Genomic DNA, 27906 nt, shown 5'->3' with positions numbered 1-27906 from the left:
TCTTTCTCTGCAAACTTTAGCCTGCATAAGTACATTATATCCCTTACATGCAGGGTATGGTTTAGGGCATGCGAGTAATTGACCCAAAATCCCATATTTTATGGAAGGGCAGACAAGAGTCAGAAAAAAAATTGTAAAAGGCACCCAAAGTTTTTCACAAACAACAAAAGAGACAAAGAAAGACAAAGAGAAAGACAGAAACTGATGCAAAAGATGGGCACCATGGAAGAGAGAGAAACTGAGAGAAACTGAGAGAATGAGAGACGGTGACACACACACACACACACACACACACACACACACACACATACACACATGTGCCTTTGGGCAGTACTTTCACCTCCACTGACATTTAACTAAAAACCAATCTCCATGTCTGCCATCTACAGCCCCTAACCTCAGGGCTAGAGGATGAAGAGGGCTGTGTGTATAAATCTGTGTGTGTGTTTGTGTGTGTGTGTGTGTGTGTAACGACAGCAATTTGCAAGCAGGGATTCTGGGGGATGGAACACATGTATGTATCTGTTTGCACGTTTGCAAGTCTCGATTTGTGTGTGTGGACATCCAGAGAGAAAGCACAGGGATGTCCATGTCCCCTGGGTGAGGTCAAGGTCTCTGTCCCCACTCAGCATCATCCTCCTCTCCATCTACACACACATACACACACACACAGATATTGCTCCAATAATCACGCCATTGAATCAAATATATAATCAGAGAGGAAATGTCCTCTCTTCACCACCATGCCATAATCCAGCAGGAATTGCAATTGGAAAACTTATACAAGGGTTAGCTGGAGCAGGCAGATGGTGCCCCAGGGCCTCAGCAGAGCAGGAGGGAGAGAAGTGATAGTGGAGGTGAAGAGATGACACACAAGGCAGTGAGAGACACTTACACAGAAAGACTAAGACAGGTTGGAAACTGAAGAAAACAACCTCCCCAAATAAAAAAGATTGTGACAATATGACAGATTCGAAAGACAGACATTGATGATGGTGACGGTTTGAAAGGACGCGGTAAAAATCAGGTATGTCTCTCCTTGTGTTTGACATGGTACTCATGGAGTTACAACCCCTCTCTGGCCTACCTATTCTTTTCTTTTACACCTTAACAATCTTCAACATTTCATAGGTTAACTACTACTCCCAGCCTCTAAACATCTGTCTAACCCAGCACCACCTTCTAGGGGCGACAGCACAAGACTACGGTAAGTTTAGAGGCACAACCGTATCCTTACACTCTAATTATGTCCTATGAACTTGCCAAATACATTTGCTTTGACACCTTCTCAACAACTTTCTTATGTCAAGCTAGTGTTGGATAGTGCAAACACAGAGGGGGTGATTATGATTCTTTTGTAGTATCCAGCAGTATTCTAAACCACTGATGGACTAACAGAATAGGTGGAGATATCATCTGAATTTCAGGAGCGGGACCACTCCTCCTCCACGCCCCCTCCGGCCTCAGGCTATAAAAGCCCCCTTCACCAATACCTGCTGTTCTCATTTTCATGCCCCACCCTTACCCCCCATTTTCCCTCTCTTCTCCTCTCATCCTCTCTTCCTTTCCTTCATTCTCTTCTCGTTAGTACATGGGGATCTGCCCGGCCCGGGAGCTGTCGCCAGTCCCCTTCGAGGCCTTCCCCAAACCGCAGCACCAGTTCACACTTCCTCATCCCTCATCGCCCATCGTTACCGAGGATGCGGTCCCAGCTAGTGAATATATATCTTAAGGCACAGACAAAAAAATAAACAACTTTAGTTTATGTTAAGGTTAAGACACCACATGATCTGCTTCTCGGTCCAACATCTCCAATGTCAATGAACTGTTTTTTCTCTCATTCCTTATCAGAAGACACTCTCGTGCCATTGATTTTTTTTCTCGCCTCTCCCTTTGCTGTTTCCCTTTTTTCATTCAGTCTTTCTCCTTCTCATTTCTTTTCATCCGTCTCTGTCATTACCCCAATTTGTTTCCTCCATCTTCCCACATTGTCTTTACCTCTCGCTCATTCCGTTTCCTCATCTCTCTCTCTTTCCTTGTTGTCACAGGGAGGCTACTGCTGTCGGGGAAGTTTTCCCAACCTCCTCATCCTCTCATTTTTCATCAGCACCCCTCTGACCACCCCCTGCTTGTACACACACACACACACACACACACACACACACACACACACACACAGATACACACACACCTTCTCCCATCTCTCCATTCATCCCCTCTCTCCCTGTCCATCCGTGGCACAAATGCATTTGTTCAATACCTCCAGCAAACAGATTAGCGGGCTGTTATCAGCGACAGGGAGACAGTGATAATGGTTTTCACCACATCTTCTCTCTGCCACAGATTAAAATGGGCCGGGTCATCCGCCACACAAGCACACCCACACACATTCATGTTCACTCACTAACACGTCAGAGCACCTGCACCTGAAACCATGCCAAATATTTAAAGTCAATACACAGTTTTATTGAATACACATTAAAACACGTAAATCCTAACACATGCATATATTAGGAAGATGCGGTAATATATATGTTCACACACCCCTACACATCAGGAGCACGCTGGCAATCTGTTTTCCTTCTGCTTTTCCATCCCCCTCTTCTGCTCTCCTTGTCTTTCAGCTTGCCATTGGATTTCCTGTCCAATCTATTGTCACAAGCCGGGGCCAAAAGATACAAGGTGAAGTCAGTTTCAATCTGATGGCCCATTGTTTTGGCTTTTCATATGCAGGCACACACACACACACAGAAATATGTTCACGCACACATTTACCGTAGCGGACTCCCTGTTTGGCCATCGATTGTGGCTTTGCCCCTGCTGCCTGTCACCTTGGTGCATGTGTGTTTTGTAAAATCTGATCAACTTGAACTCGATAAACAGGATGAGAGACCTATTTTTTCAGAGTGGTCAAGCTTGGCTGAATTTTTTAAAGCTTATACCGCTCCAGTTCAGATCTACTTTCCTACATTCTGGATGTTAGTATATTTAATAGTGACCCAAACCTGTACAGTAGCTGTCCAATCCTGAGACTAAATTTAGAGATTCAGTTTAAAAGGATAAAAAAAACATCAGAAGTAGACTGGAATGGAAAACTAAAAAGGGAAAAGAGTGAAGCTTCTACTCCTGGGTCAAACTTCTGTCCAGTGGAGTATTTACTTAAATGAGGGATGACAAAATAATTGTATTTCCAACAAAGCATATTTAAATATTTATCAATACATTTCAAATTTTCTGACTTGCTGACTTTATTAATATTAATGTAATGCCAGCTATCACAGGCATATTACCATCATCAAAGGCAGATGTCACAGCCAGGGGATGTTTATTGTTAAACGTTATTTAACCTTTTACTGTTTCCATCACCTCTGAGGTAACAAATAAAGCATGAGATCTTACAATATATGACACATATACTGTATATATATATGACATTTATTTACATTTGATTATGAGCATACTTAGCAAAAAGAGCAACACCACAAAGACCCCAAAATGAAATGCCTTCCACCTCCAGTAACCTTAACATTGCATTTACTCCACGCCCGGGAATCAGTCTCGCCAAGTAAGATCAGATGAGGCATTTTCAAGCTAGGTAAAGAATACACACACACACACACACACACACACACACACACACACACACAGAGTTGAAATTATTAAAGGCAAACTCAGTGTGCAGAACCTGTTGATAATTTCCGTTAATGATTAGTACTACTTCTTGGCTGGTAAGAAACCTGTGGACACCCACTGTAGTTTGGGTATATCCAACGTTCAGCTGTGATGAACTGTGCTGGTGGTCAGTGTCATGTTTTCTCGCCTTGTAAACCCTTCTAGCAGCACCTCAGTCATGTCAATAATTAATGCTGAGGATGCAGTGTTTTACAGGAGAGCACAGCTGTCTTTTATCACTATACCACATCATTTTATTAGGTCAGATTCGATCAAGACTCTTTGTATACGAAGACAACAGAAAGACATGTCATTATGTCCCTTCTGCTATCATTCCTCTTTCATTAATCGTTCAGTTCTCTCTCTCTCTCTTTCTCTCTCTCTCTCCATACAACCCTGTCGCTGTCATTTGGCAGAATTTACAACTAGCGAGTAGGTGTGTGTGAAAGAAAGCATTTGTGAGATGGTTACATGATAAGATATACATATTTAATGAGATGGAATGAGATGTGGGTGAACGCAAGGTCAGAGGTGACACACCCATCCACGTATACACACAAGTACACTCACCACCTCAAACATGCATGTGTAGGCACTAGTGTTAATATATACGTACTAAGTGAATATGCAAACGCACACACAGACCCTCAAAGGTGAGTGTGTGAAGTACAGTCTCATTAGGCAGGCTGTATGGGATTAACTACAGCCATGACATTTGGTGGCTTGTAAGCGGCCACTCTATAAAAACAGACAGAGGATAGGTGTGTGCGCTTGTAGCAATGAGCCTGCATATGTCTGTGAGATATAAAAGCTTCCACATTTTCTGTTTTTTTTCTCTCGCTTGCTGTGTTGCTAACACATACACAGACACACTTTTATACACATACACCTGGCAGCAGATGGTCCCAACACGTTTGATAGGGGAACCTTATTATTTGTCCCCTGGGTATTTTAGCTGGTCTGGTTTTCCGCTGTAGTCAAAGTGATTATGTGATCTTACTTTTATTACGCAGCTTTGTCCTAATACAAAGCACCCTCAAAGGATTCTGGGTAAATGTGTTTGTATGTGTGCCTTCTATACCTCTGCCATTTCCTTACTTTGTGTCTGTCATTCTTTTTTCTCTGCCAATCCCATTTTTGCTCTTCCCCAGTTTGCTTGCCGCCTATCTTCAACAAACACATGTAAGACTCTGTAAGTACACCTACACACTGGGACTGCATATTCTAACAGGCACACACCATCAGCATTTACTGTCCTGAGGATGGTGGATGGCAGAAGTAGCTCAGCATGTGGCAGCAGCCGGATAAGCCGATGTAGAGGAGCTATTCTGGTTAACGAGCTGCGAAAAAACATCTGTGTTAGAAGGTGCGTTTGTTTGAGAGAGAAAATAAAGAATAACAGTGAAAAACTTAATCTCGGATTGCCTTTTCTGAAACTGTCCGCGTTACCGTGTCTATATTTGCTTGTTTTAGTTTTGTTTTTCGCACAAAAGCTGGACCAAGACACATACCATCCCAATGGTCTCCTGCTTGTTGTATCTCCATTGGTGAGTTGGAGCTTTCCATTTAAGCTTCAGGGGGTTTCGTGACTCAAAAGAGGTCTTTGTAGGGGTGACCGAGGATCTAAGGATGATTTGTCCACATATAGTTAAAGAAAAAAGCCAGAAGTCTATGCATTGTCCTGTATTTTGCTAGATGAAATTAAACTTCAATCTTAAGATACTGGTTAAATTATTTTTATTACACTTCCAATGAGTCTTTTTTTCTTTTTTGGGGGGCAGGCCAAAACCTGACTGGTGGGCATAAACGTGTGGAAGAAACAGAGTTTCTGTATCACAACTGTGACAACAGTCCAAGCATCCATAAAAACCACCACACAGTTCAGATCAGTTTTGGTTACATGTTTAGATTTGTATTCACTGCACAGCAGCAGTGTGATCCCAAACATACAGCTGGTGTGGAGCGAACAAAGAGCATGCAACCTGCAGACTTGGGTAGGATTAACATTACCACAGAGTAAGCGCTGTGAAAAAAGCATGTTTTCAGATGCATGAAAAGTGTATCTCCTCCCTCTTTGAAAAACCCAAAATCTATCAGTATGGATCACTAGTTGAAAGTTTGGACACCCAGTTCCCATCCATAAGGATTCTTCATTATATTGACAATTCTACAGTTGTTGTCAAAGGTTTTAGCATTAGCAAAACTCTACATGAAGACTGAAACAAAGTGCATGCAAAAAACAGACTTTGCCACTGCCAAAACATTTGACCATGACTGTTGTTTCTGTTGTTAGAGTCATAGACAGTACAATCGAAAAATGAAGCCAATGTGAAAGTGCAATCTGCCTGAAGGCCACCAGGTAACAATAGCTGTGGCTGCAAACTTCCAGACCTATAGAAGGCTACAGGAAAACTTTAGCTCTGTGAATACGTTTCTGTGGATTTCATTGTCTTACCTTACAATTTAAAGACCATTTTTTCAGATTAGTGAACATCTGTCCATCTTTACTTCTAAGAAACTTTGCCTCTCTAAGATGTTCTTCTTATACCCAATCATGTTATGTCCTGTTGTCAGTTAACCTAATTCACTGCAAAATGTTTCTTGCTGCCATCAGCTCAATTTTTTCTTACATTGTTCCTCAGCTTAAACTTCTTTTCTATTTTTTATTGTGAATAAATTATGAGTTAGCAGTTTGCAAATCAGTGCGTTCTGTTTTCATTTCTGTTCCATCTCAAACACATCTCAATAGTTCTTAAGTACAAAACTGCACTTCAGGACTGTACATAAGCAGATGTTACAATCGGCCACTGGATGTGTGTTTGTATTTTGTTTTTGTTTTTTTCATTTACATTGTAGGTAGGCTATTCTGTCTTGCTTCAAACTAATATTGTACAGTCACAGGCATGAACTGTAATCAGGATTTTATTAGACTCATCTGGTACAACATGACATGCAATGAACCTGCAAGATGGCTGTTATTGTGCACTACTGAAGGGCCTCAAGGTAAGACATGGTTAAAATGAGGCAGTTAAACCACCTGGTTATAGGGAAAATAGGCAATAATAGCTGAGTCTGAATGGGATGCATTACACACCAATCCATTCTTTTTTTAAAGAACATGCTGCTTCCTGCATTGCCACTGAATATTGACATTTGATATAATGTACTAGGTTGAAGACATTCCTAACCTTGGACCATAGCTTCAAAATCTTGCAATGGTTTTTGGTGCTGCCTGCGGTTCCAAGCATCTCATAATATAACTATCACATCCTAATCACAGGAAAAAAAGACAGGCAGGTAACACTGCTACAGTTCACTGCAGCAACACTGGTGTGCAGTACATTCATTACAAGGGTGATAAAAAAAAAAAAAAAAACCCAGAGCCAGTGCAGAAAGACCACCGTGTACTCTGTCCTGATTGTTTCATTTCTTCTACTTCTCCACCACGCTTTCTCCTTTCATTCCAGCTTACAATTAAATCCCAAACCATTTCACATCACCTGTTCTTCTATCGTACTCTCTCCTCCCTTCCCCTCTCTCCACATCTCTTCTGTCACAGCAGCGATGATTATGACTAGTGAGCATAATGCATAGCCATGAATAGGACTGTCCGGCTGATTGTGATGTATAGTTTTTCATTACGGCTCTCCAGCCCTCGTCATTAGGCACAGGGTGAATGGGTGGAGTTGGCAAAGGAGAGGGGGTGAATGGTGGTAGTGGTGGTGGGGTATCTATTTATCCACTAATTTGTAAGAAAAAAATCTCCCCCTCCCTGTATGATGGCAATCAGGGGACAAGGTAATCGTCTGCATGTGCAAGAGGCCCTGACGGCCAGCACCTGATGAAGAGCTATGTGGTGTCACGAATTATGTGAAAGAGGGGACCAGAAAAATCAGCTAGGGAGGAAGAGGATGTATGTACATTGCGCACTTTAAAAAATATCCATCTTATTGTATATAAGTAAGTGAGAAAAGCTGCCAAGGTGGTAAGGTAATTCCACTTTAAAATCAAAATGAATTTTCTTGGAAGAAGTAGTCTACCTTACTCCAACTTATTTCAGTAGCAGCCATTCGGCTACACTGAGGACAAGTGAAAGTGAACGCAAATGACTGAACAAAATGACTTGTTCACTGGATTTAAGACCACTTTGTGCTGGATCCCTTTAACAATTTCTTGAGAAAAGAAAGTGCTTGTTAGTTTTCTTTTGAGAAGTGCCAGTCTCTTAAGGAACCACTCCAATAATTTCAGAAAATTCTTTCATTAGCAGTTAACAGACCAGGAACAGATATCAACTCCTTCTGCTTTAAAAATGTATTGCAAAGGTTTTAGAATTTAGACTAAGCAAATGCAAAAAACTGTATTAACAAGATGGCTTAAAAGTAAACAATAACAGTTTCACCAAAGACCTTGAACATCCGACTAGCTGCACACAGAGCTTAGATTACTATATGTCAAGACATAGTGCTTTGGTTTCTATTTATAAATGTTAAAGGCGAAACTGACAATCAGAGACATCAGTGAAAGACATTTGATTATAAAACTTATTAAGTAATGCCAAAGATAGTGCTGAAAGAGCCAATCACCTGCTTTATATGAGTGATGGAGGAAAAAATGGAGCCTGGATGTGTTGTTGCTCGAATCATCACGGTGTAAAAAATCATTTTTAGTGTACATATCAGCTTTCTTGGTTACTCTACATCAGGGGTCCCCAATCTCAGTCCACGAGGGCCGGTGTCCCTGCAGGTTTTAGATCTCACCCTGGGTCAACACACCTGAATCACATGATTAGTTCATTACCAGGCCTCTGGAGAACTTCAAGACATGTTGAGAAGGTAATTTATCCATTTAAATCAGCTGTGATGGATCAAGGACACATCTAAAACCTGCAGGACACTGGCCCTCGTGGACTGAGATTGGGGACCGCTGCTCTACATGAAAGAGCATCACATTTGTTCAAGTACTCTGACACAGTGAGCGAGAGACAAGGACTAAATCTGCTCTCAGAATTAAATAATGAAATAAAGCAACAATGTTGTGCAGATGCATAGCAGAAGTATACATTGCTGGGAAAAAAAAAATATATATATATATATATACATATATACATATGTACATATTAAATATAGGAATACATTTATGTAAGCACAAAAAGTCAACATGGCAGTAGCAAGACTAAACTGTATTGACATGCCCATTCTCTGAGCTAATGCTAGCCAAACTCTAGGTTAGGTTAGCCAAACTCTACAAACTAATTTCTGTTTACCTTGGAAAGAGGTACTAGGACCCCTGCTTTAAGGTTTTATGTTGAGCTAAATTAATTTTCTCCTGTTTCAACCTCCTTATATAGCATGAGAGTTAAACTGACCCTAATATTTGACTCTCAGCAAGAAGAAACAAGAAACAAGCAAACCTATGTAACATCATACTTAATTGAGACATATCAGTTTGTATAATTATACAATAGCTTGTATAAAGTTTGTGTAATTCAGTATATATTGAGCCTTCCAAGATACTGGATCTTTTAGTAAAAAAAACTGAATAAGGAATGAAAATATGAAAAATGCAACTTCAGATCTTTCATGTCATAAACTGGCAATTTAACCGGAGCGTATTTGCACATTTAGCAGACTCAATGGCAATCTGCCACTCTGATGCTAATGCCCGCTCCTCCCAGTCTAACTATGTCTGGCAATTAATAACCATTTGGTGTAAATGCCATACGGCGTAAAGAGAGTAGGCTGCTGTGATTGGCTTCTGATGACTATGTAGCTATCGGCATACTTCCATGTGAGGGAGTGGGAGAACACCCAGACGTTGCCGGGGGATCTAAAAAACCCGAAGTGTATATGTCATCAAAGGTGGAGATGCAGACTACTAGGTGAAAAATGATTTAATGAGAAGGGTGGAATCATGGTTTTCTCATTAACTTTTTCACACACACACGCGCGGAAACACTGTGATCAAAGTTTTTATTATTTGATTGATGGTGATTAAAAATATATATATAATATTACCAAAAAGAGCTTGGCAGTCAAAATGCTTAAACAACAGATCAGTAAATCAAGTAGTTGATTTCAGCAAGAGGACTTTAAATCAAGACTTTCTTGCCTTTGGTTAACTCTTTTTATTATGCTCTGGTAGTTTTGTTGTGAAGCACTTTATCAAAAGGTGCTACAGAAATAAAATTTCACTTCACTTTATTTGCAGATCATTTAACAACTAACTAATTAAGTTATTAACTACAGGTTTTCTTGACATGGGTTGATAAACAGGAATAATCGATAAAACAATCAAGAGCGTCACAGCTGAACACCAAGTGTTTCCGAACTAGTATTGTTGCTCTGCTTGAAAAGTTGCTTGTGTGTCATCATTCCTCTGTACAGCTGTGTCCCAGCAAGCCTGCATCAGTAATCATCAGTTGAGTGTCTAAAACAAGCGTGATTATGTTGTTTTGCCTGTACGGGAAGTTTGATAGCGTGACACAGAGAGACGGTCACAGCTGTGTGTGATCTGGACAAAAACACTGCAGGAGACACGACAAAGGAAGCACATGGTTTGCACACGCAAACAAAAAAAACAAGCAGGATGTCAACATGTTGTCATTAGTTGGAAACTTACCAAAGGCCATAAACACAACATTATTTTATTTTATTTTGTCCTTACATGGACACATCATGCTTTGCCCAGTAGAAGTTGTTACAGGGAAGACAGAAGACAAGCGAAACAGATCCTGTGATTGTCAAACACCAGATGCACTCTGATGAGAATAAATATAACAATCTGACTTTACTTTGTACGTCTTTGACTGTAGCTATTTCACAAATAGGTTATAAAGCTGATTATTGTCACCAAAACATATGAACAAATGAATGAGAATCAATTGGCTTGGTGGTCTGAGCATTAGACTAGAAGCACCGGCCTGTTATTAGGATACAATGTGTAATAAAACATCAGCTTTGCTCTAAAAATGTTGCCCTACACTGTTGGAATGGCCAGGCTGGTGCTCAGGAATCTATTAGCCTCTGTGTAAATGGCTTGTTGCTTTTACACACCCTGGCTCTGGAGTGCTGCCATTTGCTTTGTAATTAGTGCTGCATTTCTGCCAAAGAACTGCTGGCTCACCCTGCACATGTACTTCCTCACACAAACACACACACTCAACAATTAGTGTGTTTTACCTGATAATGAAATTATGTAAATGACAGAAGAGTCCAGGAGATGCTTGCTTATTCAATTCAAACAAGTTCAGGCCCCATTACCATATTTTGAAACATCTGACTTAATTAGGAGGACGAGGAGGGTCCGGGACCTGGGGAGAGAAATGAGAGAGATGAGAGAGACAAAGACTTTTAACGGCATCCATTCGCCTCATAAAGAGGTTATTAAGAGTCGGTGCTGAAGATGGCCACTAATGATGTGTTGGGGAAATTAGGCCGATCAAACATTAAAAGCCGAGGCCTCCTCCTGTGGGCAGAGAAGCAGCCAAATGGGTCAATTAGAGAGGTATTATTTCTCCCTTTCTCGCTCCCTCTCTTAAGAAAGGGAAAACAAGTGGAAGCTCATCTGCATAAAGTGTTTATCAAGACAGACGTGTCCACTTCAGGGTGATCACACTGAAATACCTCATCCTGCTAGATGCAAATGAAGGGGAGGGGGCAAAGCTGGGTATGTGTGCATCTCGGCATGAACGTGGGTTGTCTTAATTAACAGGATAATTTCCTCTTTGAACGTGTTCTTGCCTGTGTTTGTGTCCTTCTGGCCCCCAGCGAGGGCCGTATTACCATTTACCTATTGCAGAAAAGACTTGTTCATGCAGAGTTTACATGCAGCAGGATTTGAAAGCAAGTGGGCAATAGAAGGGGGGGGGGTGCTATTAGTGATCCTCAATCAAGAAGTAATTCAGTATCAGCTGCATAATGCCCTGGTCATAAATTAGAATAACCGAATTAACGTGCAAAGCACTTGAAATTGCTTAAAATAAAGCAAAGGCATACATCATTTGCGGATGGGAAGAGTAATGTTCCTGGCAGTGCATCTACTATCAATAAATTGTCATTTTTATTTCTTTTCTACTATGTTTTTATATCACCTGACTGTGGCATACTTGCAGTTAATTGCTGCATTAAACTGAGTTAATTTTTGATGTCCATGAGGAGATAAACTGTACAATCTGCTTTGTTATGGGTTGTACACTTTTTGTTTTACATTCAAGTCCTGTTGCTCTGTGGGTACTTTGTTAATTTCCTTACTTGTGTTTGAAATTGAAGAGGATGACTGCTGTGTGTGGGTGGAAGATGGGGAGGTGCTGAGGAGAAACTATAATTCTTGTGCAGGGTTTGAAATAAATTAGCTCCTAGCCATTCAGGGTTAGGCTAACATATTAGAATTTTCCATCTGCTTGCTCTAAATCTTCTGTGACTCTGCTCAGCGCAAAGGGCAAGCTGCTCATCTCTCAACTCACTGGACAGGTTGCATTACTGAGCAATATACCTTTATTTCCCCCATTTAATCCGCAGCACAGAGGAGACCAGTGTGCATTTGGAGGTAATAAGACACAGAGTCATGTATGCGTGCAATTAAACATTGGGAAATGCACACACAGCCATGCGCGATCCGCACACAAGAAGGACTGACTACACCTGAGTGCACCTCCATCAGGTGTCATTTTTAATCAGCTGATAAGGTCTTTGTGTTTACCCACTGCTTTGTGTTACAGAAAGAGGTGTCAAAACAGGGTTGACACATCTGAAACACTTAGCAAAAACCACCCAGACACCCAACACACGCGTCACTCTTGCTCTTCAAGTAGCTGGTGTCTCGCCTGTCTCTGCCTGTGCATCAGTAATCAACCTTGATGCTCGGTGCTGTTGTGGCCATTGATTTTTCTGTTCCACATGTGGGTGAAAATTGCACTTTAAGTTACCCTGAGTGTTAAATTAATAATGAAACCGCAAGAGTGCCCTCTCCTGACTTTCAATTAACACCATCAGGATTAGAGGCAATGGATGGAAAAATGGCAGAGAGGAGAGATAGAGGAGAGAGAAGGACTATTCATGACACCCACTCTCAAGGTCTGAGTTTCGATCGTTTCGGTGTCCTCTCCTCATGTTGGAGTTAAAAACAAGGGTCAAGCTTTTCAGAAGTTTTTGTAGTTTAATTGGGAAAACCCTATTTCACAAGAAATTTAGCTATTCCTGCTTCTAGGTGGGAAGGACCAAAGAAATAAATGAAGGAAGCAAAACCGGAGAATAGGAAAACAAATATGGAGGTAAATAAGTTAACTAGGAGGAAAAGAGAATGATTTACTCAAAATAAAGAGACATGGTGAGTCTTTCTCAGATTAAACAGCTTTCACCTAAAGCAAACTGTGCTGTGTCAAACTGAGGAATCCCTATGGTGTCTCCAGTCATGCTGTCCAGTCAAGCAGACACGTGTCCACAGGAAGCCAGAGGAAGCTAGCACACAGATAACAAGGCAAAGCCAGAGGACACAGGTGGCTGTTGGCAGCTATCCCTGCTTGGGACAAACACAAACACACACACGCACACACATACAAACACACACACACACTGCCAGTTCATTGTGACCCTCCTTTCCTGTCTTCCAGTCTGGGGAAGCAGCTGCCTGATAGAGCTCTATATAAAGAAAGTGAGAACATACAGGATTCTGCTCAGCCAGTAATTCTGAAGTTAAACAATCCTCATGCAACAATACTGTCACAAGTGCTCAGTAGGCATCCAGGCATGTAGAGAAATGGACAACTTAGCCAACCAGCTAGCCAGATTGTGCATCAGCCAATCAAAACATTATGGAGTTTATCTCACATAACTTGACTTATATCCTATATCCTGAACAGCCCTAATGAGGTCACTACTTCTTTTTGTTGGCCTTGAAGTTCCTGGTTTCTTAGGTCATTCACGCAGGGTGCACTGAGGACAATAAAACACTGCACTTATAACTAAAATTACTTAACTTACATCAGTAGGATGAGGTTACCAAACAGTGTTGAACAATATAAACCACAAAATATATTTTGATATTTTTAGGCTGAACAGCAACAGCTGAAATGTCACAAGCGCAACTGATAAATTTTGCTTTTAAATGAATACAAAGAGCACTTAAATCCATGTTACATGCAGAGTTTCATTCTGTTTCATATATTTTAACACAAAGAAAATTTTCATTTGTTTGGAATTTCATATTTATTGATTTTATCTAACCTCCAAAGACGGTTTAGTTTTGCGAGTTATGGCAGGAAAATTGCACCACACGCTGTCAACACCCTGTTCTCTCCTTTATTCAGGTGCTTCCTTTATTTCCTTTACGTTCGAGGTTTACCTGAGTCTCACAGTGTTTTCAGGAAGTGCTGTGTTGTGATGACTGGCTGTGATGCTGCAGGTGTTGGAACAGTGACACACACACACACATAAAGAGAGTATAGTCTGGCCTCAGACATCTGCCTATCTGTCTTCCTCTTCCTTATTTTGCACACACACCATAATGCCAGGTGCAGTAAATGTGCGTGTGTGCATGCGTGTGTGCGTGTGTGTGTGTGTGTATGCTGTTGCTCTCTTAATGTACTCCACAGCCCAGTGTGTTCAGATCATCCTGGCTAATAACTTCCTGTTTCCTGTTTCTGACTTTGCTACTTCCTGCCCACTGAGCCACATGGATTCATGCCCCAAGAAAACATGACAGAGGTGTCTACCACAGATTTACACAATACATCTTCAACCTTTACCATTTGTGCATCTGCACTGAACACGCATCCTTGTGTTATTGTAGATGACTTATAGACAAAGACCCAGAAAGTTCATGCAAATGAGGATATTACATACACTTACTGTGTTACATTCTAACGATCCAAAAATATACACGTACGTCACACAACAACAAAGAAGTAAACATGTGTTCCATTCTCCAAGCACACACTGTCGAATGATAATGAAAAGGCTGGTAAAAGACTCAAAGCAAAAGATTCACAGCAAACAAAAATACAACAAAAACAACAACAAAAATTTATATGGCAGCATGTGTGTTAAACTGAAAAACAAGTCTAAGAAGTACTGATTAGAAAGTAATTAGGAGGGTTCTTCTGGCCTCCTTGTAAATCTGCTTGGTTTGTTAATTTAATATATCATTTGAATGGGGAAGAAACAGGAACATGGAGAACTAATCATATAGAGTACAAGACCAATAAGGCCTATAAACACAACAAAGGAAGTTGGGGGGGATTCCTGCAGCAAACAACTCTTTCTACTATTTAAGTAAATGCTAACCAGATATTACCAACTCCCCACCCAGAGATCATTCACAATAATCAAACTGCAAGATGTCAAAAGATTGCATTCAATAAAACCAACCGGGTAAGAGATGTGATGCAAGAAATAAATGTGTATTTGGCAAACATTTGTAATGTTTGTGTCCAAGCCCTTAACTAGATGTAAGTAGTTTGCTTTACAAGTGGTGCATAGTTATATACATATTTATGCACAAAAAAACATGATTTCCACATATTGTGTGAGGCAGCTGCATCATAAGATGAGTGAATCAGCATTGTCCACATGCTGTTGCTCTACTGTCCGGTTGTTTGATGTTGATAAAGAAACAGAGACTGAGTACCTCACAGGATGTTTACAACACCTGTGTCCCACTGTAACCTCACCCAGTGCTCAAACTCTCCACTCAGCTCCCTCTTCCTCCTCTACTTTGCCCTCCTCACTGCCTGTTCCCTGCCCATCCTCCTGATTTCCTCCCTTTCTCCACCCATCACTTGCCCTATCTGCCCAGCCCCTGTCAGACTGCATTATTCAGCTTGTTAACAGCTCACTACAGTCATGGGAAATAGCATGATGGTGAGCTAATCTCAGCTTCCTGTTTGACACATTCATACAGTGTTTTTTGACGCTGCTCAAGGTGAAACCCGTCACACGTAAACAAGGGCAGGCAGAGCAGGACATGAACATCAGGGGTTAACTGGAGGTTGCACTGTGGCTCATAGTGGCTAAATAATACATCACCCCACACGTTAATTCCGGACAGTGACGCGGATTTAAAACTCGGTATTTCCTCCCCTTGTCAGTTGCTTTCCCGTCTTTATTTTGTGGTACGCTAAAGCAGAAATATGATCTTCAGCAGCCTTTACCTGAAGTGCTGAAGATTAGCTTGCAGTGACCTGATCAGTCAGCAGAAGTGAATTTAGGTTCTGTTAATTTCAGTAAGGTGGGAGGAAACATGTTCACTACATGGTCTTAAACTTGTATCAAGGCCCACTGAGGGCTGCTTGTGGCTGGTTGGTCTCCCACATTATTCACTAATGAGTGAGTGACATCTGCTGGGGACCTGTGTGACAGAGCGCTGTCTCCCTGCCCGACACTGGGAAAACATGTCTATTTATCCATCCATCCAGCCAGCCTCTGCCCCTCTACTGCAGCAGGCAAAATGTCATGTCTGAAAATTCTCCTTCTAAGGACAGATTTTAAAAAATGGCAACAATTCTTTAAACTTTATTTAAATTAATATGTCCTTTATTCAAGAATTAGCTGGAGAACAGGAGCTTCATATAGACCATATTACTGACATCCAACCCCCCTTACCCATCTCACTCATAAAGTCACCGTGCTTCTGCTTGCCTCAGCACTCAACCTCATAACAATTTGTGAGCAGTGGATTATGAGCTTCTTTTGCACAGTAAGATTCACACTGGTGTTCTGACACCTGACATCTTCACTTTCCCTTCCTTTTAGCACCAGTTGATGGGTGACACTCTCCTGTGTGGAGAAAATGGTGATGATTTACTGTAAAAAGCTCCAATTTTTTTTACCAATTCATCACTCGTCATATTTTTCAGGTTTCTTGAAGATAAATGGTTTCTGAGCAATATATCAACTCTTTTTCTGCAAGATTTCTCAATGTACTGCCTTAATAAAGTCAAATGAAATCTGAAAAATGCACACCCTACTCCTGCCATTATTAATCAATGTAACTGAAACTACAGCTTAGGGATTACTGAACTGATGAGCACATTTCCATTTTCTCTTAGGTTATAATTTAACCAGCTCATCCCAAGGTAACTGACAACACTGTTATCAAAATTATTTTACAATGATCTAGTTGTCTTTGAGCTTCTGCATTCTTCATTAGAGCAAGACATTGAAGACCAGTTGTAGAGCTTCAATCCATAAGTTAACCTGACCTTTAATCTCTCAACTTTCTATGGAGCAGAGAATCAGATGTTTCCCACTTATATCAGTAACATAGTATTAATTTCTGTGATTAGCACTAGAACTTAATTACTAGATATAACTAATGTAACTCTAATGAACCTATGACAACAGGATTTAGTCGTATCATTAAGCTAGACTGGGCGTTATTGTTTCTCCAGTTCAAATACATGTTCTGATGCTGCTAGTCTAAACCCAAAGTCCAAATTTCACACTACACTGGAATCTGTTACATGAAGGCCTGCATCAGGCATCCCACTGCTTTATAAATGATGAAGAGCTATGAGGAAAATGAGAGGTTGAGGCGTGGATGGAAAGAGTAGAAAGGGAAGGCATCATGTGAGAAGATGACATCTGCACATTATAAATTAGCTGGGGGTTGCAGATCGCTTTGTTCAACTCATTTAAAATGAATGATCTGGCATCTTAATAATCCGTGATCCCCAGAGGCATCTTATGCCTAACGGTCAATACTTGGGGGCTTCTGGTGGAGCCAATGGATATTTGGACCAAGACTTTTGTTTCATGTGCTGATCATTAATGCTAATGCAAAGCATAAAGTTTTAGAAGCTACCAAAAAGGTAGATCAGTGTTAGACAAAAGCTGATTGTTTTAAGGGTGCATTTTAGTAAAGAAATTACAGATTTTGCACTTAAAAAAACCTTGTACACCTCGGACTAGAGTACAACTCCAGATTGTGCGGCCTACAGAAATACTTTTAATTCTGCACTGGTTGGATATATACATGAAGGACAGGGGGAGGAATACAGAAGTCTTGTCTGATTTTGCAGCGTGAACCTTGAAGGAATCACCTGCTTCAAAAGAGGAAAAGTTCAGAGGTTCATGGTGATCAACTTTAGAAGGAAAAGGACGGCTAAACGGCCCATGTCTTTCCTGGGACAGGATGTTGATGTGGTGGAGGAGTTCAAGTACCGGGGTATCCACGTCAACAACAGGCTGAACTGAAACCCCAACACAGGGGCTGTATACAAAAAGTCTGCACCATCTCCACCGTCTGCACCACTTACCAAACAGGAACTGACAGGACAGGACAGGAATGGTTTCAATTCAGCCGCACAGGAGGGTTTTCAGGCATGAACTATCCATTTAAGGTCATGCCGAAAGCATCTCAGTCAGATTTAAGACCAGACTTTGACTAGGCCAGTCCACAATCTTTATTATTTTTTTTAGAAATTCAGAGACAAGCACAGAAACATGCTGGCCTGTTTCAGATTGTTATCCTGTTGCATATGTCATGCTCCCTGGATCACTGACCCAGCGTTTTGAGTTTTGGGGATGTTTGGGAGGTTTCTAGTTTTGATAATTTCTTTATTGCAGTTCTGTATTCTGTATTGTTGACATTCTGGCTTTTTGTCATGGTTGTGTTGCAGTTATCTGTGGTTTAACTTAGTGAGTGTTTGTTATTTTCTAGTTCCTGGTTCTAGTTTTATTATGTTAGTTTCATTTTGTGTCTAGTCTGTTCCTGGTCTTGTCTCTGCCTTGTCATCAGCTTCTCCTGTTGTAGTCTGTCTAGTCCAGGGGTGGGCAATCTCAGTCCACGAGGGCCGGTGTCCCTGCAGGTTTTAGATCTCACCTTGGGTCAACACACCTGAATCACATGATTAGTTCGTTACCAGGCCTCTGGAGAACTTCAGGACATGTTGAGGAGCTAATTTAGCCATTTAAATCAGCTGTGTTGGTTCGAGGACACATCTAAAACCTGCAGGGACACCGGCCCTCGTGGACTGAGATTGCCCACCCCTGGTCTAGTCTCTGTGCTTTAATATCCTTTGTCTCCCCGGTCATCTTCCCCTGTCTATCTGATCTCTCTGTGTTCTGTCTGGATTCCCTGTTATTTTATATTAATTCACCTTCAGTGTATTTCTCTGCCTCATGTGTATTATGTTCATCTCTGCTTCCAGTGCCTCGTCAGTCAGAGTCTGTTCAGCTGAGTTCCCCAGGTGTATCCTCTCTGCCTTATCTTTTTCTTTTGTATATATTGTCTGTGTCTCCCTCTGTTCTTTGTCACGTTCTCCCTCATGGTGTTTGAATTTCCATCCCTCTGTCTGTCCATCCGACACACACAGTCACATGACAGCATAACTCAGGTGCTCTTGATCTTCAGGGCATGAACTGATTTTCCTTCAGGATCTTCTGGTAGAGAGCAGAATTCATGGTTCCTTCAATTATGACAAGTCATCCACAGCAGCACAGCAGCCTCAGACCATCACACTACCACCATCATGTTTAACTGTTGGTATGACGTTCTTTTCATGAAATGCTCTTTCTCAGACAGGTTCTATTTAGCAGATGTAAAAGGACTCAAACCTTACAAAAAGTTCAAATTTTCTCTTATCAGTGCACAGGCTGATGGCAAATGTGAGACAAGCCTTTGTGTTCTTCTGGGTTCTTTTGTGACCTCATGGATGAACCGTTGATGCATTCTTGGAGTTACTTTGGTAGATCAGCCAATCCTGGGAAGGTTCACCAATGTGCAAAGTTTTCTCCATTTGTAATCATGGCTCTTACTGTGGTTTGCTGGCGTTCCAAAGCCTTAGAAGTGGTTTTGCAATCGTTTCCAGACTGAGAGATGTCAATGAACTTTGGTCGCAGATGCCAACAGACTCAATAAACTGATCCGTAAGGCCAGTAATGTTGTGGGGATGGAGCTGGACTCCCTTAAGGTGGTGTCAGAGAGGCGGATGTTGTCCAAGATAAAGACAATGTTGGATAATACCTCCCACCCAGTCCATGACATGCTGGTCAGTCACAGGAGCACGTTCAGTGAGAGACTGAGATTACCAAAAAGCACCACTGAACAACACAGGAACTCATTCCTGCCTGTGGCCATCTCCCTGTACAACTCATCCACTTAACACACTGTATACTGCAATAGCTACACCCTTTTTGTACATGCTCTTCTTTCTTATTCAGCTATTTATCAATAAGTGACTTATATGTATACACATATATGTATGCATGTATATATTGTATATATTGTGCTATTTCTTACTTAGTGTACTGTCTGTCTTTGTTACTGTTTGTACTGGAGCACTGTAACCAAAATAATTTCCCATAGGGATCAATAAAGTATTCTGATTCTGATTCTGATTTCTCAGCCGTTTCTTAAGATTGTGGGATGATGTGTTACTTTTTGAGATCTTTTAGTCTATTTTACTTTCTTAGACAGGTTCTATTTAAGTGATTTTTTGATTCCACAAGTTACTACTAGGTCTAGCAATAATCAGGCCTGGGTGTGGCCAATGAAATATAACACAGCTTTCCAAAAACAATGTAGTTAATCACAGGTAATTCATGTTTTAACAAAGGAGGTAACTTCACATTTTTTTCCTTAATAAATAAAAATGTTTCTTAAAAACCACATTTTGTATTTACTCAGCTTAGAGCTGGGCGATAGAACGATAACGATATGTATTGCGAAATAACTTTTTCTCGACAGAAAAATGAAACTATTGCGATAGACCTCATCTCTCTCTCTTCCTGTCTTAAAAAAAAAGAAAGCACAGCTAATCCAAATTAAGTAGCGCAGAGCCGAACCAATCACAGCCGCAGCGTCACGTCACGTGACTTGTTACGTACAGCACAAGTGCTAAGCCGCACATGTGTATTTGTTTGGGAAGCAGCCAGCCGCCGTGCCGGCCGGGTAATGGAGAAAATGAGTGTGCCGACTAGAGAAAAATCAACCGAGAGCTTGGGTGATCAGGCTACCGAAGAGAACACAGATGACGGTTCCAATGCCGGAGAGATTGTTGAAAGGAAGGGCCAGAGAAGTTCTGTAGACTGAAAGCACTAATTCATCATCGAAAACAACCAGGAGAATCCCTGCGAAGCAACAACAGTCAATTGAGTCGGCTTTCTCCAGCGTCTTACCATATGACAAAAAAGCTAAGAGACATAGCGACATAACGAATGCCATAGCCTACCGTCATGCTAAAGACATGCTACCAATAAACACGTTCGAAAATGAAGGATTCAAGCAGCTAATTGAGGTAATAGCTAAGCTATACAACAAGGAGAGATTGAGAACTTCCTTTTAGTTCTCAGTTTATTTGATATTGACAAAAGTTAGTCAATTTTGTCTGTTCTTCTGTAAAACAAACTAAGATTTATTTTTAGAATTAATATTTTGTTTCTAAGTGGAATTGACAATTTAGTGGTCTGTTTTGTTTGTTCTATTTTGAAACTTAAACGCTTTAGCGGCTGCCTTTTGTGTAGTTTGCAATATTTGCCTTTATTTATCTGAAACTGAAGCCTCATGTTCCTTAAGTACATCTGCCCTGTTGAACTTATTATGGGAAATAAATATTTAAATCAAAACAAGCTGCTGATTATTTCACATTTTACTTGTGAGCAACAGCACATTTAAATCTTACAAATATAGTTATTTGGCTTATATCGTGATATATATCGTCATCGCCTGAAATGAAAAAAACATATCGTGATATGAAAAAATCTTATATCGCCCAGCTCTAACTCAGCTTATCTTTGTCTGATATTATAATTGGTGTAGCGTACGTACATGTGCAGAAAACTAAGAAATCAGGAAGTCATGGTCTGTGTGTAGGTAGGCAGGAAAAAGGACCCAAGTGCAGGACTCGTGGAGGCAGAAGTAAACTCAAAAGAACCACGGCTTTATTGCTGGCGAAGTACAAAACTCAAAATGGCACAAGAACGGAACACGCAGGCAGGAACGGTGGTACGACGCGACAACGAGCACAGAAGGATACACACAGGGTCAGAAGGGGAACACAGCTGATACAAATTAACTAACGGGACCAGGTGGATGCAAGCTAAACTAGAAACATCAACGTAAGACACAGACCTTCAAGGTAAAACAGGAAATCCATAGACAAAACTCAGCGGCACCCAACCAAACTTATATTAAACACCAGAAATAACAAATTACAATAATAACAATAATAATAATAATAATAATAATAATAATAATAATACTCAAAACACTGGGTCACAGACCCAGGACCGTGACAGGAATGGTGTAAATACTTCTTCATGGTAATGTATATCTGTCTGCCAGAGATTTATCTGTTGAACATAATAATTAAAAACAACAACAATAACATTATCAATAATAATAACAATAATAATCACATCATATGCACAGCAGGGAATCCAAAACAGTCGAGAATCAGGGACCGCAGGGCAAGGAAACACACAATGAGTGAGGATACGCAAAGAACGAGGGGAGATTCAGACAGTAAGCTAACAAGGGGAAAACACAGCTGAGGGTAAGTAGCATAAAGACTTAGTGGGAAGTTAAACTAAACATGAGACATGGAACAACAGTCACCAAATTAAAACAGAAAGCAACTACACAAGAGAGAAGAATAACATACAACTTGAAGAATTTTGTAAAAGCATAAATGGATGCTACACAGTGTCAACAAATATTAAAAAAAACTATATTTAGAGGTAAAATAAACCACACATGCACATAAAGCATGCTAATCTGCAGGTATGCTCATCAAAGTAGCAGTCAAGCCTTGTTTTACTCTAGTAAAATCATCTCAGTACATGAAAAGAAATGTAAATCTCACTGTGCTCGGAAACACACCAAAATTAAGGTGATATGCAACAGCTCTCCAAAGATTCAGGTGAATAGTATCCTAAAATGCAAAACAAGTAAGAGACTGACAAAGAAAATGAGGAGGCTGGAGGTGAGGTGATTGGGGAGGGCTTGTTTTGCTTCCCTGGTCCTCCCTCCTGACATACACGCTGAACACAAATATCATTCATTAACAGTAATGTGCCATCTTAACACTGATGGATGGGGCACAGGCCCACAGTCGCACACTCACACACGCAGAGCTATAAAACACACAGAGACAATTTAAAGACGGACCTGCTGGGGAGCTGGGATGGCTGACTATCAGTCTCACACACACACACAACCACACACACACGCATATACAGGCGTGCAACCAGGCACAGACAACAAAGTCATACACACAGAAGCCTGGAGCTCAGGTGTCAGGCTAGCACGCTGCAAATGAAGACATTTCCTACAGCTGGCAAGCTTTGATGGCTCTATGATTTCTTTGCCCCTCACTAGCACTCCTCAGAGGAAGGAGAGTGAAGACTGACCAATATAAATAGAGAGAAACAGAGAACAGTAAGCCAAAGAAAATGTGAGCAAGGTAGATAGCAGTATGAAACATCTATGTGTCTTTGTGTGAACTGTTTTCCTTTTTTTTCTGACTTAGAAGACTAGTTATCCTTACTGGATTTACTGAAAGACAACAAAACTCAAATGAATTTTATATCACTTCTTAGATGTTTGTCCTCTAAAGTGCTAAAGGGAAAAAATCAAGATCATCAGTTCTGCGAAACTGGATGGCGTCTGCTCATGATTGTACCAATAACCAGAAAGGAGCAATGGCATAAATGGTTTTTAAATAGTGTGAATTATAACTGTTATCTAAAAGAGGGCAATCGCAGGATACAGAACATGATACTCTAATTTCCACACCAGAGCAGCATTTAAATGTATTTTTAACTGTGCTAAAGAATTTAAGTAATAATTCATCTTCACAAAACCTATAGGAAATGCACTAATGAGCATTTATTGCAGCATGAGCATTAAACAAAAACTAATGCTTAAGTGAGGAGTAAAAGAAAACCTGGTAAACTGCAATTATATTAAATAAAATATATTAATAGATTTATGTTCATCCACCCATACTGCATTTACATGTCTTTACACACTGCAAAATTACATGAACTAGAGCAATTAAAACTCAAAAACAGCAGAATTTAAAAGTAAGGAGTTACAAAATGTCAACAATGACTTCCACCCAAAGTACAAACTCACTTAAACCCATCTATCATTTCCAAGCTAAAGCAGGCCCTGTCCACAGTATTGAATGTATAGAAAGTACATAACATGTACATGACGGTCTTTACTCTGACCACAGCCACACAAACAACATTTTATCTGTTACACAAGCTATACAAACTAAACGCTGGCTCACCCATTAGATTTGACGTCCTCAGTCCGCAGCAGTGGAGGAATGTTAAGGACCCAAACTGTCGTTGCTCCTTCTCTCGTTCTAATTTGCTAGCTTGCTAGCTAATGCTAGATTTCAATAAAAAAAAAGGCAGGCCGTTCCACCTTAAAAGAAGTTACTGTGTTATTTCTGGTGTAGTGTCAAAACCTTTGCTTAATAACTTCTTAATAACAGACTCCACCTTTCTTACAGCAGACACTTTATCCTGGTATAGCAGGCTAATCACAGGTGAAGCCAAGTGACAACGTTTTAAATGGCCGCTGCCCTGCCCTGGGCTAATGTTTTTACTTGTGCTTTCAATCTTTAACAAGTAGTGGTTTAAATAAACTTGATATTAATATTTTCTACAGAAAATTATTTATTTTTTTTTTTTTTTGCTATCCTCAAGTATTTATTTAACCTTTAATTGCTTATTTTTAGATGCTTTATTTGCACGCCCTTCAAAAAAATGTAAATGTAAATGTGAATTTTTGTACATTTTTCTTTTTTTTCAGATGAAACAACAACTAGTCATCAGTGTGTTAGCCTTTTTTTTTAATAGTATGGTGCCACAAGTCAGCCAAGGTGTACTTAAATGCAGATCTTATGTTTTGTCAGTATTTTATAGCCTTGTGGTGTTCAGTCTCTCTGGTCATTCACCAGTGAAGATGCAGCTAATAGGAAATCTTGAGAATTAGGAGTAATAAGAGCAGCTACTACTTGTTTAAAACATGCGCTGAACTATCAGTAGTGATCAGCCTCATTATTTGTTTTTCACAGTTAATGCCAGTTTGTAATTGACAGTTAGAAAGTGACATGTTGTAATATTCTTTACATATCTGGAATGTCTTCATACTATATAATCTGTAAATTCTTTTATCAATCACTGTAACAGCCAGATAAATAAAATAATGAATAAATGATTTGCCTGGATTTTCTGGGGATATGCTAATAGGGTTAGTGGGCACTTATTCCACCTTTCCTAATATATTTTCTCAATCTGATCCCTGGTCCAACATCCCATCACCTGCTGGCTATTCACATGATAATATTGGGAGATGAGAGAGAAAGAGAGAGAAAGAGAGAGATTCAAATGATGATATTAGGGGAGAGGGATGGTTAGAGAGATGGCTGCTGTCACCGTTATGCGTCTGTGACACCTCAATGTGCAATAGTAATCTGTGTGTGCGCGTGTGTGTGTTTGTGAGTGTGGTAATATGAGAATTGATGCCGAGGGCTGACCTCCTCTGCCCCTCTCATTTCCATTCAGCCATTTTAGTTCTTTTCAGAGGCAGCAGAGCCATTGTGGCTCAACTGGGGAGCAGTTTGTCCTCATTAGAACTGTTCTGAATGAAACCAGAGAACAAAGCATTGCAGGTATAAATTTTGATAAAAAATTTAAAAAAAAAAAACAGCTATGGAAGAGCAGAGAAGAGAAGAGAAGAGATTTGTCATTTGTCACTGCATGGTTAATTAGTGTTTATGTTTTTAATAAACATGCCATGCGCACAAATGAAATATTAACTAGCTTTTGATTTATGATGAGAGGATAAGGATGCCAATAAAGAAATCCTATGACTTTGCGCCATGTGGCTCTTACTTTGTAAAGTACTAAAAGAGGTGACATCTGTTTATGTGTGTGGGATCAGTAGACACAGAGATATGGGTGCTACAATGAGCATTATCATATGGAGAAAATGTCGTGATATACAAGAACATGCTGCCACGCCTGCGTTATGGTTATGGATTGGGCCCCTCGCATAAGTGCGAGATTGTGCTGTGAGCGGAGGCAGAGATGTATCGGCCATATAAAAACTGCACCTGTGATGTAGTTAATCATTTATTCAGCTAGCTTCTTCATTCCTTTAACCCCTAGCACCTATGGAGGACCATATTTTTCCAGGCACAATAATTTAAAAGCCATTTCCTCTTTGGTATCTGTGTGTACCATCTTCCCTTTTTTCTCACCCTCTTTCTCAGCCTCCATCAGAATGCTTCTTCTCGTCTTTGTTTCTCACTTTGATTTTACTCCACATTCTCTCTTTTGCCACTCTTTTGTCTCTTCCATTTTTTCCGAGCTGTTTCACATACAGACAAGTAACAATCAGGCCTTTCACTGGAAGCAGTCACGTTGAATGGTTTTGTACAAAAACATACCCATGCACACTCAGGCGAACTTACACATGCAAGCGGTCAGTGACAAATAGTGACAGATTGATCAAGTGGGAGTCCAGTCGGTGTCACCTGAAACCACATATGAAGTGGATTTGGAGAATGTGTGTGTGGTATATAGAAGGCTGTATTTTGTTCTCTTTTTAGTGTCACTGGATGAAAGCGAAGGTGTACATACAAAAGGATGTTGTAAAAAAAACTGACAGAAAAATGCTTGAATAACTTGATTTAATGTCACGAAAACAGTCAACAAGCTTCATATATAATATTTAGTTTCAGTTAGATAGCAAGATTTTCTGTGTGCACACATCGTTGTCAAAATGTGTAAATGCAGGTGATTCATGGATTTAAAATCTTAGATTAAGAAATTCACAACAGATAATGCTGTCATTCATCATTCTTTGCTGTTACTTTAGTGAGCTACATCGTCTTTGTAAAGAGAAAAAATAAACTGAACAGGTAAGAGCAGGAGTCAGTGCACTAGTTTAGCAGCTCTAAATTGATGTAAATCACTCCAGTAAGAGACTCCTATTCTCAAAGAGTTCTCAAATAATTTCACCCATAAAAAAATCTGATCTCCTTTTGAAGGTCATCTCCTTGGCCAGCAGTACAATGCTTCTCCATGGCTCTTTGCTTCTCCGTGAGCAAAGAGCCTGCATGAATGCACGAAGCACAGTTCAACTGCTCTGAATGTTGAATATACTCATCAGCATAAAAAAATGTCTGCATCATTTCTATAAATTCACTCGCTCTCAAGCGAGGGAAACATACCCACCTGTTTCTAATGTGTGTATCCAGTCTACACCACTAAAGTTCTCTTCAGATTCCTCTGGCCTGCCTGCTAAAGAAGGACAAACCGGTAAGCAAGAAAAACAGGATTCCAAACATGATTCCTGGTGTTATGACAGCGTGTTAAGTGGTTCAGGTTATGATTAAAGTGCTTTGGTTTACAGTAACAATATCCTTAGATTAGCTTCTTTGAATGATTATTTCTAAAAGGGCAATTGCTGCGCCTTATCTGCAGTCAAATATGTAGTGTAAGTAACTTTTGTTTTTAAAAAAACTGCAAAAAAGAAAAGGTCCCCTAACACCTCTCTCCAGTATACTAATATTATCTTCCTATCCTTGAGTAATCTACTTGGTTTCACCTTTTTTCCGACATACTAACACTGATTACAAAATTCCCAAAAGGTTAAGCTGCACTGAAAAGAGAAGAAATTGTATGCGGTGATTGTCATGTCCCCTGTTCACCACAATAAAATCCTCCTGCTCTATCCTGGTTTCACCTCCCTCCAGGCTAAACACTCACACTCTGCATTGAAATTTATGAAAATCATCCCTGTAATATTCAGCCAATGCCTGCCTGCTATATATATTTATATATAACAACCTTATTAAATCAGTTCCAAGTAGGACGATCCCATGATTACATTGAAGTGGGGAGAAGAGGAGGGGAGGAAAAAAAGAGGCGAAAAGGGGAGAGGGAAGAAAAATCAATGCCACTCGGTAATTGCATATTACAGCGTTATTTTGCGCATTGATATTGATAATACGTATGTTTACATTTGCTGTGATTAAAATCAATGCTCTAAAGTGAGTTATGACAGCATGGCCTGATGGGACGGCTTTATGGCTGAGGGGGACTAATGAGGTGGTTGATGGGAAGGAAGGATTGCCTCCATCCATCTCTCCACTGAATACTTCCTGCAAGGGACTGAAGGGCCCATCCACTGACTGTCGTCTGCATTAGGTCATACATGACGGACATTTAATATACATTTTTATATAGATCTGTCAGTATTGTGACACAAATC

The 27906-nt window shown here is 40.3% G+C and overlaps 1 long non-coding RNA gene across 4 annotated transcripts in view; it reads right to left on the bottom strand.

Moving 5' to 3' along the window:
* Window positions 1–24226, bottom strand: part of LOC102077635 (uncharacterized) — an 86635-nt gene extending 62409 nt beyond the window's left edge. Inside the window, exons 1-3 of one of the 4 annotated variants that reach the window (XR_002057010.2) lie at window positions 23906–24226; window positions 10851–10981; window positions 2536–2649 (exon numbers count right to left, since the gene is read on the bottom strand). This is a non-coding gene — a long non-coding RNA (uncharacterized LOC102077635). Of the gene's footprint in view, window positions 1–2535; window positions 2650–9639; window positions 10430–10850; window positions 10982–23905 lie in introns of those variants that run through there. The other 3 variants (XR_003214727.1, XR_269999.4, XR_001222980.3) reach the window with 3 other exon arrangements.
* Between the last annotated feature and the right edge of the window lie 3680 nt (window positions 24227–27906).

The sequence above is a fragment of the Oreochromis niloticus genome, linkage group LG18 (genome assembly GCF_001858045.2).
Source record: "Oreochromis niloticus isolate F11D_XX linkage group LG18, O_niloticus_UMD_NMBU, whole genome shotgun sequence".
In the NCBI taxonomy this organism is placed as follows: Eukaryota; Metazoa; Chordata; class Actinopteri; order Cichliformes; family Cichlidae; genus Oreochromis; species Oreochromis niloticus.
Note: the sequence above shows the minus strand (reverse complement) of the source record. Positions and strands in the feature narration are given on the sequence as shown.